This window comes from Arctopsyche grandis, chromosome 5 (assembly GCF_051622035.1).
Source record: "Arctopsyche grandis isolate Sample6627 chromosome 5, ASM5162203v2, whole genome shotgun sequence".
Lineage (NCBI taxonomy): Eukaryota > Metazoa > Arthropoda > Insecta > Trichoptera > Hydropsychidae > Arctopsyche > Arctopsyche grandis.
The window spans coordinates 31,848,463-31,861,029 of record NC_135359.1 but is presented as its reverse complement, the minus strand read 5'-3'; the positions used below and the strand labels follow the sequence as shown (position 1 = coordinate 31,861,029).

At 32.8% G+C, this 12,567-nt stretch overlaps 1 protein-coding gene across 1 annotated transcript in view; it reads left to right on the top strand.

The window, feature by feature from the left end:
• LOC143912008 (uncharacterized) overlaps positions 1–12,567 on the top strand; it is a 439,734-nt gene that overhangs the window by 405,838 nt on the left and 21,329 nt on the right. The window lies entirely within an intron of this gene.

The window sequence follows — 12,567 nt, the reverse complement described above, 5'->3', positions numbered from 1 at the left end:
TAATCATGTTTAATAAAAACACAATAAAATGACGTCAAATTATTTTTTTTCCATAGTATAATATAATGATTTAAATAACGAGACTTGAGTACAAATTTTGTTTAAGAAACTCTCTCGTAAAACTTTCGTGAAACGACTAAATTTAATGTAATTGAAATGAGAACTCTTTCTTTGATTTTAAGCAATAATTAGGTTTATATATTTTTTTATTATGAAAAACCTAGCCAAAAGAATAATAGAAGGAAATGTGAGCTTGACAAGAAGAAGTCAAACACGTGGTAAGCATTTGGGTACTTCATTTCAGAAGAATGTCATGAAAATTGTTAAAAAGGTGACCCAAGAAAAATTAAGAAATAATACCGAGTTCCAATTTCATAAACAATCTATTTAATAATTAGTTCCAGCGCATTCCTCAAATTTCGATATATAAAAGCAGACATTTTTGTCATGTTGCAAAAAAAATCGGCGGCATTCAAACGATCAATCGAACGTATCCGATGCAAAGTGACGCGTTGAAATATTTCTATTCATTTAATAATAATAAATAATAATAAAGGAAGTGGCGATGGCTATATGTGTCGATTTCCCTTTAACACGTCCGCTGAATGGCAAAACGAAAAAGTAAGAGTGCAGCCGAAAGGAAATTAATATACTTACTTATATGCGGGTGTATTATGTAGAAAACGATGTCACGTATCGCATTCGATATTTACCTAAAAGAAAGTTTGATGTTTGCTGCTGAAAAATCGCAAGATCCTCGCGATGCAAATATGTATGCGCGAACAAGTAGAACAAAATTTGAAATTCGTATCGTGTAAGTATGCATACGTGAGATAAAAAAAAATGCTTGTAATCGTCGTGGCTTGCTTCTGAAAGGACCAAACTCAATGTTTGAACATCAGTTCTGAGAAATCGAGATCCAAATATTCTTCAACTTCAATGTTTAATTCCGTGCTTTAAATTAAACTTCAATTTTGATTTGAGTAAAGATCGCTCGGATTAATACTGCTATGTATAAAACCACATTAGATATTGGAATTTGATCTATCGAACTACCAATATATCAAATACTGCTAATTTGGGCATGTATTCGATTAATTCGTTATTTTTTTTTACTCAATGGTAAATATTTGTATAAGAAAATAATTCAAGTGTTGAAACGTACACATCTAAAGTCATTTTACGTCGTTTCTTTTTGAGACAAACCACAGTAATTGCAGTAGGCGTTTGGTATTGACGACAGTGCAGTGTGCCGTTGCATCAAACTATGAGATAATAGAGATTGAGCAAAAGTCTCAATCGAATGTTACTGTAAAAGCCAGATCATTGACAAATCCTAAAAGCTTTAGAACAAATAACAATTACAACATGTACGGATTTTTCACTGTCGTTCAAAATTTCATACACTTTCTGACCAACTGTAACTTCTTCCTATATTCAAAATTATATAAAAAATAATGTTCGTATACATTTGCACTATACAAATCCACAGTTTTCAGTTTAAAATCAACAAATATAGACTTGAGGCGGGTTTTGGAAAAATTCGGAAATCATTTTTTTTATTTGTACCACAAAGACCTAACAGGTTACCCCAATGTGCTTTCCTTGTCAGAAACATTTTATACAAATACTATTAGTATTATGCAAAGTAAATACATTTAAATTAACATCCACACAGATAACTATGGTCAAATTTGTAAATCTGCAGCATTTTTAAATAAACAATTCAGTAAATGTATGTCAATTAAGATCCATAGAGACATTTACGGTCAAATTTTGTAAATTTGCAGCATTTTATACAATTCAGCGAAATTCGAGATTGCTGAAAACTCTAGATTTGCCAGAAAATCGGTATGGTTGTCAATTTGTTGGAAACGTTTCAATGAAAATCAGATAGATTAGCAAACTCTGATAGGAAACGATCGACCTGGAGTCACGAATCCAAGGTCTGGCCGGCAGAAACCAGTGGAGTTTGAACCCGTGACCACTCTGTTTATAGCATTATATGCTTACCACTAGTCTACCTGCTGGTTTATTATTTTATTTATTTTCTGAAAATCTTTCATGCTGTGATCAAAGGCCTTATCTGTTTGTACATAGGTAAGGTTCCAATGAAAATCAGATAAATTGGCAAACTCTGATAGGAAACGATCGACTTGGAGTCACAAATCCAAGGTCTGGCCAGTAAAAACCAGTGGGATTTGAACCCGTGACCACTCTGTTTATAGCATTATATGCTAACCACTAGTATACCTGCTGGTTTATTATTTTATTCATTTTCAGAAAATCTTTCATGCTGTGATCAAAAGCCTTATCTGTTTGTACATAGGTAAGGTTTCAATGAAAAGCAGATAAATTAGGAAACGATCGTCCTGAAGTCACAAATCCAAGGTCTGGCCAGTAGAAACCAGTGGAGTTTGAACCCGTGACCACTTTGTTCAAAGCATTATATGTATGCTAACCACTAATCTATTCTGCTGGTTAATTATTTTATTTAGTTATTTTAGAAGGGCTCTGAGATAAAATAAAATTCTTGGACAATGCCGTGTAATTGTATTCAATTTTCAATATACATATGTATATGTTTTTTAAAGGTTTTTTTCAACTTAAATACAAATCAATAGCGCCAGATGTATCGAGAATGCCTATTATACCGGGCAGCTCCAGCTAGGTATTAGGTATTTAAAGTTTAACATCGTGTATCTCACTAATATACATACATATGTATTTGTATACAGGTTTTGTTGACAGTGTTATTCGGTGGTGGTATACATATGTACATATATAATATATAACTGTAGGTGAAAGTGATACAGTTCCGCATAGACGGCTTCGTGTGCTTGCAAGGTGTTGCCCAACATTTTAGCAGTCGTCCCCTCTTTGCCTCTAGGTGCAATTTAATAACTGCATTTTCGAATGAGGCGAGATGCATCCGCGTCAATTACGCTTATTCCTTGTGATTTTTGCGTCGGTCGTGCGTTTTGAAGATTGTGAATACTAATCTGATGATGAAATGTGTAGGAAGTGGTTGCGAATCAAATCAACCTTGATTATGCCCTGCAATTCAGAGATTGACAGATGAAGTGTCGGGAAATTTGAATCACTTGGTGCTAAACATACACGCTACCATTAAGCTACACTGCTGGCTTAATGTATATTTTTTTGGAAATATAGACATCATCATTTGATGGTTGTACCTCCTGCTCGCACAGTTCTTTATTGGATGGCTCAAATTCCAATGCGACTTCTCAACTAAATCGTTGCTACTGAGCCTGAACGTGATCTTTTCCATCTCAGTGATTATGTATTTAAATAATTTGTCTGATAGCCTGCGCTCATCATCATTTTCATAATTGAATTTGATATATGAGTGGAATTTTGATCTCTCTTCCATTTGAGACTCGCAGGAATGTTTTGTATTTGCGGCTGGTTTTTATATATTGGTGCTGGCTGTAGATGCAAGATATTTCCTACTTTGTATTTTATTATTTGATATTTTTACTTTATGATATTATTATAATGCTATTGTTTTTTATGATTATGTATAAATTAATTTTTGTCTGAGTATATATGTATGTATATATTTTTATTTTTCTCGTCTCTCTGTATTTTTTTCGACCATTGTGGCGCATTAGGGACTCCTGTAATGCCACAATAGTCCAAATTTAAACTTAAATAAATATATTAGGCGTTGCTCGGGGAGTTTAAAAGCATACGAGAGCACTTTGGTCTCTTTGTAATGAAAAAAAAAGTTGGGAAAATTTTAGTTATCATAAAAAATGCTTAGAAATTACACAACAATACATTATGTCATAAATATTCAATCAAATTCGAAAAAAAAACTTATACTGGTACAATCATACCATGAAGCCATAATAATAATAAGACATAACAGGCAAAATTGTCGAGATTAGAATGCGGATTATATTGTATATAACTACACCTACTGGTTTCGTACGTATGTACATATATATTTTTTATCCCAAACTATTATCAGTCGAATCGCAATTCAAACTGAGGAAAAAATGTACAGCCTTTAATCAACTTGAAAACCCATCGTTACTTATGAAATCATCGACGTGTTTCTGTCCATTATTACACATCATAGCATAAGTGAGATTTTTTTCTCGAGAAAATGATGGAGAATCTGCGATTGTGCGATTCAAGGCCGTCACAGGTTCTTAACCTTCTCGACTCGGCGTTATTTGTTATTCAAATTTTATTGTTATACAAATTTTAGTGTTTGCATATGAATTTATTTAGGCTTGGAATATATTCTTAAATGTAATATAACATACACATTTGAAAAATACAAAAAAAATCGCTTCTTTTCCGAGATAAATCTTCATTTTATTCCACCATTCGCATAATACTAATATCACAATCGTACAACCACACACATATTATTGAAACTGATTTGTCAGAAAATAGGTTTCTGGCTATATGACATTTGTCATAAGTAGAGACGCTACGAGAAATTATACGATAGACAATATTTCGTTCCTGAAAATCTTTTACAGAACAAAGTATCATATTGTCAAAAGAAGCAACCAATTAAAAAATATAATTTGATCTTTTCAAAGTCAACACTTTTCAAAGTTAACACAAATAGGACACCCAATTTATTTTTAAGCTTTGAGAACAAAAGTTTCATCTCTCGGCAGACAAACTACATACTATTCACTGATAAACATCAACGAAAGACGAATCGTTTGCAGACAAGTTTTAGCTCAACTCTTTTAACCTTTGAAGGACGGAGCGTCGAGATGGAACGATTGTCCCGAACCGGGGTCGAGTAAGACCCCACAATTTTTTAATCAAAATACAACTTTTCGCAATACAAATAGGTTCAGTATATATCTTATTGATCATTTTATACATCAACATAAAAAAAGTTTTAGTCGTATAGCATGTTTTTGACTATATTTGTATGTAACGACAAGCATCAACATGTAAACGCACATAGGTAAGGCCAACAGGCGCTTGCATGACTCAATAGCCACGCGCCAAAAGCGACGAAAATAATAGCGTACGAAAATATAGCTGTCTCTTTCTCTCGCATTGATTCATCGATCAACAAGAATATGCAAGCAAACCGTCAAAAACATGCCATATCGCTACCGCCTTTAAATCACCATACTTTGGAACGTAGAAATGTATTTTTTTACGATGTACGCCTTTTCTAAATCATACAAAATCTATTAAAATAAATTTGTTGTAGTTCATTCTAGGAATACAAGAAATATAGGGTGTATAGCTTTGAAAACCACATAGTTATTACGAAAAACATAAAAATGGGGGCACTTGCATACCCCACTTCGGTGAGGGAGCGTTAAAACACAAACGGAACAATAAAAGTAGTCGGTCAGATTTTAGCTCATTGCATACTAAGCATTGTGTATAATAGTTACGTGAGGAATTGTACTCATAATTGTTATGCAAATGTAGCAGAATCGCATTCGCCAATGTCACGAGTCCAAAGCTGAACACTTCTTATATGCTACACTTCTTATGTATGTACATACATACATATAATATACCTAATATAAACTGTGTCAACTTTTTTCGAAAACGAAAGTTGACTCGGACCAGTCTCGGTTGATTCGCGATATGTGGCTTTCGCAACGCGCATTTCCTCCACATTGATTTACATCGATAGTGTGTATCTGTAAATGCATATGTAACGTTCGCATTTTTATTCGATTTCGATTTGGCAATTTTCACGTGTGGTGAATCATTCCAATCTACGTACATATTCCACGGTCAAAATTAAAAATTAAATTGCATTCAGGTTGCTATTGTTTTTGGACCGAAATTTCTACGAATTATAATTATATGTATGTGCTTTCAAATTTTTTGGGTGCATCATTTATTACAGCTTGATGCGTTTTATCAGTGATTTTAAATTAGCATAAAATTTTACGGGTTTTTCTACCTTGATGCGGCGAGTATCATTTCATTTCGGTAATTATTTTTATTATTTACTTATGCATATTATAATGAGAGTATTAGCATTTGAAGAAGATAACGTATCTGATTTTATTTTTATTACAATTAAATGCATGTAACTAATTCACAAGGAATTTTAGTGCAACGTTATTTTTTCAATTATTGCTGAATTAATAATAGTTACCAATAATTATTTAATTTATAAATATTATTTATATTTATAATATTTACGTTAAAAGTTATTAATATAATATTAAAAGACACTTTTTTCGGGTTTTTATGTATGAAAATAAAAATATGTAAATAATTTAGTAAATAAATATGTATGTATGTATGTTCATCATATAATATTATATTAACCGCTTAACTGCCCAAAGCGCCTTAAGGCGCAAACAACCGTATCTATTATAAGCTCATTGCGTCGGCTGGGCGTCTAAGTGGTTAAGTATTTCATTATTTAATTTATGTACGTGTAAAACATGTGTATTATCAAAATATAATTCAGAAATCATTGAATTAAAACGTAACTGTTAATAAAAAAAAAACTAGAATCCATTGAAACGTAACCAGAGATCGATACCGAGTACAAATCAATAAAATCTTGTGGTTCATATTCTCAGAGCCACATAGTTTCTATTAATACAATTAAAAACCTTGTAAAAATTGATTTCAACTCTGGTTCCAACATTGATTATGACTCTATAGATTTTTTCAATATTAAAAGCTGAATGTTTTTTTTTTAAAACAGATTTACATAATTCATTGTTGGAAGAAAAATGGTTAGAAAAAACTACAAATTTTCAATGCATTTGCATACCAAGTCGTGATAATTAAGGATAAATAAATCTACGTCTTAATATTCACAATTATGAGTTTTTTAAGCAAATGAATACCGAACTGAAGTCAACTAGATATAAATGAGATTTAAAAAAAAATTAATACGTCGTTTTTAATTTCATTTTTGCACATCAAACGGAGAAAATGACGTGTTAGTCACACTATATTTATTATTGAAATTTTTCGAAAATCTGATTTAAATATTCACACAGCGTGCTCCATTTATCTTGGCGGCCTTCACTTTTCCCAAGGAAACGAATCGTTATTTTTGAATACATTTTTATTTCGTTTTAGTGTACAAAAACAGAAGGACGTCGTGATACGCCATTTTCGACCTTAATTCACAAACGGATACGGTACAGCAAGTCGAGCACAACAAAGACCTCTGATTAGCAGACCAGGTGAAAGGTAACTACAAATGGGTGCAACTCGGCAGGACCTTGCTTCGGTCGCAGACAGATTATTGCAACACCTCTTGATTTTATCCAAAATTTCAATAGAATAAAAGATACGCGCGAGTGTGTGCTTTTTTCGCATTGTGGCGAAAATAGACGCATATGCACACGAATTTCGAAATTTCAATTGTTGTACATAGTCGCGCCTTACTGAAGGTTCTCGATGATGGAGATATTTAGTGTCTAGTGATCAGCTTGTTGTTTGTCGTATCAACGTAATGTCGTATCCGTGTTGGATTTGTGACTTCAGGTCGATCGTTTCCTATCAGAGTTTGCCAATTTATCTGCTTTTCATTGAAACCTTACCTATGTACAAACAGATAAGGCTTTTGATCACAGCATGAAAGATTTTCAGAAAATAATTAATATAATAAACCAGCAGGTAGACTAGTAGTTAGCATATAATGCTTTGAACAAAGTGGTCACAGGTTCATATCCCATTGGCTTCTACTGGCCAGACCTTGGATTTGTGACTCCAGGTCGATTGTTTCCTGTCAGAGTTTGCCAATTTATCTGATTTTTATTGAAACGGTTCCAACAAATTGGCAAACTTACCCATTTTCTCGCAACTCTCGACCTTTAGCTATCTCGAATTTCGCTGAATTTTTTAAAATGCTGCAAATTTACAAATTTGAGCATAAATGTCTCTGTGGATATTAATTGATATGTATTTATCTACTTTGTATAATACTAATAATACTTGTATCGAATGTACAATGTTTCTGGGCAGGAAGGTGCATTAAGGCTACATGTTAGGTCTTCCTGGTATAAATTAAAGATAAAATAAAATAAAATCGAGAGATTTGTCCTATGAGGTCTCATAGAATCTGTCGTAGCATCTCTAGCTGCCGAAAATTTCGTAAGTAGTGATTTATTAATAGATTTTTTTGTAATTGAGCATCGTCTAGTTATTTTATTTTTAATATGATATTTAAAAGATATAGAAAAGATTTTCTTAATTTCCGATGAATCTCTATATCGGCATATACGTAGGTACATTTCCAGCTATGAAAATTTTCGTAATAAGTGACTTTTCTTTTGAAAATATTTTGTCGAACGAAATTCAATTTTGGAATCATTTAACCAGCGGCGTGGACTAGTGGTTAGCATATTCTGCTTTTGAGAAGAGTGCTTACGGTTCGATTCCCACTAGTAGCTACTACCCAGACCTTTGTTTGTGACTCCAGGTGGATCGTTTCTTATCAGAGCCAATTTTTCTGATTTTCATTGAAACGGTTCTTATAAAATCGGCTTTTCCTTCCTATCTCTCTTGCAAATCTCAAATTATTCACCATCTTGAGCTTCGCCAATTTGATTATAAAATGCTGCAAAAATTTCTCCATAGATATCACTTTGGATGTTTGTATGAATTCGAATTGTATAAAATGCTTATGTATATTGATTGTATTGTATCTGTTTAAGTGTACTCATCACTTTGGAGTGATCTGTAAAGGCGAGTATTCATGCTTTATGAAATAAAATAAAAATATTCTTATTCAATAATATTGCTCTTGGATGATGGTGTTCTCTTTTGTGAAAATAAAAGCCTTATCAGATGGTGGACAAATTGCTACATGAATCTGCATTACTTTCATCTATGATGAGTTTCGTAGTCAGAAACTTGCCTAGCGACAAATCAGCCAGTCGGTGTGCAAATTAATCGATCTTTCAAATTGTTGTTCAAGTGGCAGAGCAGTATTGTTAAATATATCGCGTACGTAATAATTATTTAACGATGCTGTGTACAATAATGAAAGAATGTACGATAATCTGCCATGATCCGGAAAATCAGCAGTGCAATATAATATGTGTAATACCTTTCATGGTCCATCATCATAGCGGTAATCGATCACAAGCATGACTGCTCATGATCAATGAACAGGATAAAATTACAATTTTTTTAATTGTAAAATTATGTAGTAGAATGGATTTTCATAATCTGAATCGATTAATTTGATTTAAATGTGAGATTGGCGTTCGAAGTTTGTTCCGTTTGAGGTCAGGCGGACAATAACGACCTTTTGCCATTCAGATTTAAATGGCAAAAAGTCGTTCAAATTCGACATTGTGTTCTATATGAATCCGAGGTGCTTAAAGTTCACTTTTGTTTGTACGTAGGCGTGTTGTCTTATTACAGGCGATATTTCAAATGTTTACTATTTTATTTTCCCCTTTAAGAAAACCTTGGTAGATATTTTTGAGTGTAGTTCACATGTACTTATGTATATGAATATCAGATTTAAGTATCCGGTTTTGAACTTATAATTATAAAAAAATTATCTCGGATACTTTTCAAAGCAATTTAATTAAAAAAAATGATACATTAATACAGGTGTGAATTGACAGACAGATTTATCGACAGACGAGTCTAACGTAGAGTCTATGGCTAAGATGTAATTTGTTGTAGCTAGATACACTACGACAGACCCTGTGAAATTCAAATTAGGATCTTGTTCACAAGAAAAGTGTGAACAAGATCCTAATTCAATTTTTGCATTGAACTCCGTTCAATGCAAAAAAATATATAAAAAACATTAAAATAATATATATATAACAAAGGCTTCATCTTTTGGCAGACAAGTTGCTTGTTACTGAGAAACAACTACGACATTTAAATAGTTAAAAACTTTATCTGAGCCTTTAGCACCTTTCATTCAAAACTCATTTGTTGACATTCTCGAGAAATCAAAGTTTCATTTGTATGATCATTTTTTTCTTTTAAAATATGCAGATATACAGATGTATATGAAAACTTACATTTATATTCAGAGAACATACATATATATTAGGTGGGCTGAAAAGTTCGTAGGCTGACACATAGATGGCGCTACTAGTATTAAATCCATATGATTTTTAGTTAGCCATAACCTTCAAAAGACTGTATAAATTTGACAGCTGTCGTACTATTAGTTTGTGAGTTATAGCATTTTGAGTGAAGCAACTTTTATTAGTTTGAAAAAATGGATAAAAAGAAATTTCGTGTGTTAATAAAGCATTGCTTTTTGGCGAAAAAAAAATACTATTGAAGCCAAGGCTTGGCTTGATAAACATTATTCGGACCTTGCACCAGAAAAATCAACTGTTGAGAAGTGGTTTGCTAAGTTTAAACGAGGCGAAATGAGAACCGAGGACGATGCACGCAGTGCACGCCCCAAAGGGGCTGTTACCGACGAAAACATCAAAAAAGTCCACAAAATAATTTTGGATAACCGTAAAGTGAAATTGATTGAAATAGCTGAGACCCTAAAGATAGCAAAGGAACGTGTTGGATATATCGTGAATGAATATTTGGGTATGCGAAAGCTCTGTTCAAAGTGGGTGCCGCGCGAGTTCACAATAAACCAAAAATAACAACGAATTGATGATTCTGAGCAGTTTTTGGAGCTGTTCAATTGTAATAAACCCGAATTTTTGCGTCGATATGTGACAATGGATGAAACATGGCTCCATCATTTCACACCGGAGTCCAATCGACAGTCAGCCGAGTGGACTGCACGTGATGAAGTGACTCCAAAGCGTGGAAAGACGCAAAAGTCGGCTGGCAAGGTTATGGCATCAGTATTTTGGGATGCGCATGGTATAATATTCATCGACTATCTTAAAAAGGGAAAAACCATAAACAGCGACTATTACGTAGCGTTATTGGAGCGTTTGAAGGACGAAATCACGGAAAAACGGCCCCATTTGAAGAAGAAGAAATTGCTGTTTCATCAAGACAATGCACCGTGTCACAAATCAATGAAAACGATGGCAAAATTTCATGAATTGGGCTTCGAATTGCTTCTGCATCCACCGTATTCTCCAGATCTGGCCCCCAGCGACTTTTTCCTGTTCTCAGATGCTCGCTGGACAGAAATTTGGCGCCGATGAAGAGGTAATCGCCGAAACTGAAGCCTGTTTTGAGTCTAAAGACAAATCGTACTATAAAAATGGTATCAAAAAATTGTATGACCGCTATAATCGTTTTATCACCCTCGAAGGCAACTATATTGAATAATAAAATCAAATTCTAACAAAAAAAAGATTTTTTTCTATGCTAGCCTATGAACTTTTCAGCCCAACTGTTATATGTATCAAAACAAATTGGAAATGAAATTCACAATACCATATTTATAGGTAGTAAGATTAATGTATGATGTCGTATAATGTTGAAATATAATTGATGATTCATAAACTCTTGAAAAATTATTATACTAAAAAAAAAGTATTAACAATAAACTTATCATTCAGTCATTCAAGAGTGAATAATAATTTCAAAGAAATAATTATATATTATATTTCTAACAAATAATATGAATAAATAGACTTTGAATTATCCTCGATGCAAAGCTATGCGTTTTTGATTGCATCAACAAAATTAATCCATCACGAAATATAAATTCAGATATCTATCTTTTTTGAACATCACAAACTACTTCCGCTAATGTTTTATATTTTAATGAAATAATAAAGTTTCACGAAACCATGTAACTGAAATAACAACACTCTTCATAAGGAATTCCGTCATGCAATCGTTTTGTTTATTGCGTTGATTTTCAAAGGAGACGGAATGTTCGCATACGCTAAAGTAAGTATTGATGATTCAATTTCAAAATGAACTTGAATTTTTGCATTTGAGTTTGAAATCAGCATGGAAAGATCGGAATTGACATTGCGATAAAGATTATGCAGTCAATTGCAGTACATCAGTGAGAAAATTTAACAGGAATTATTATTTATACATACATACATATGTATGTATTTAGAGTACGCTCAGTTAGTAACAAACTAAAAAGTAGAAAACAAACCGTTTAACAAGACGTGCAAAGAAAAATAAGATCAAACAGCACTGCTTAAAAATGGCATCTTAAAAATAAACCTAAACATAAAACAATGCAATAAAACAAAGATATAGTGTATGTCGGTGACAATATTAATAAAGGAAGTATATGCTGAAAGCGTTTTATAATTTGAAATTACAACATATATAATAGAATGCATATAGGAAACTATATAATACATATAGGAAACTATGGACATTTAGGAAACTATCGACCTGGAGTCACAAACCAAGGTCTGGCCAGCAGCAACCAGTGGCCAGCAGCAACCAGCAACTCGAACCCGTTACCACTGTGTTCAAAAGCATATATGCTAAGCACTAGTCCACGCTGCTGGTTAACCTTTGAAGGACGAAGCGTATTTTTAAATCAAAATACAGCTTTTCTCAATACAAATGTCTTCAATATATATCTTATTAATCATTTTATACACCAACATAAAAAAGTTTTAGTCCTATAGCATGTTTTTGACTATTTTTGTATTAAAAATAACGATAAGTATCAACACG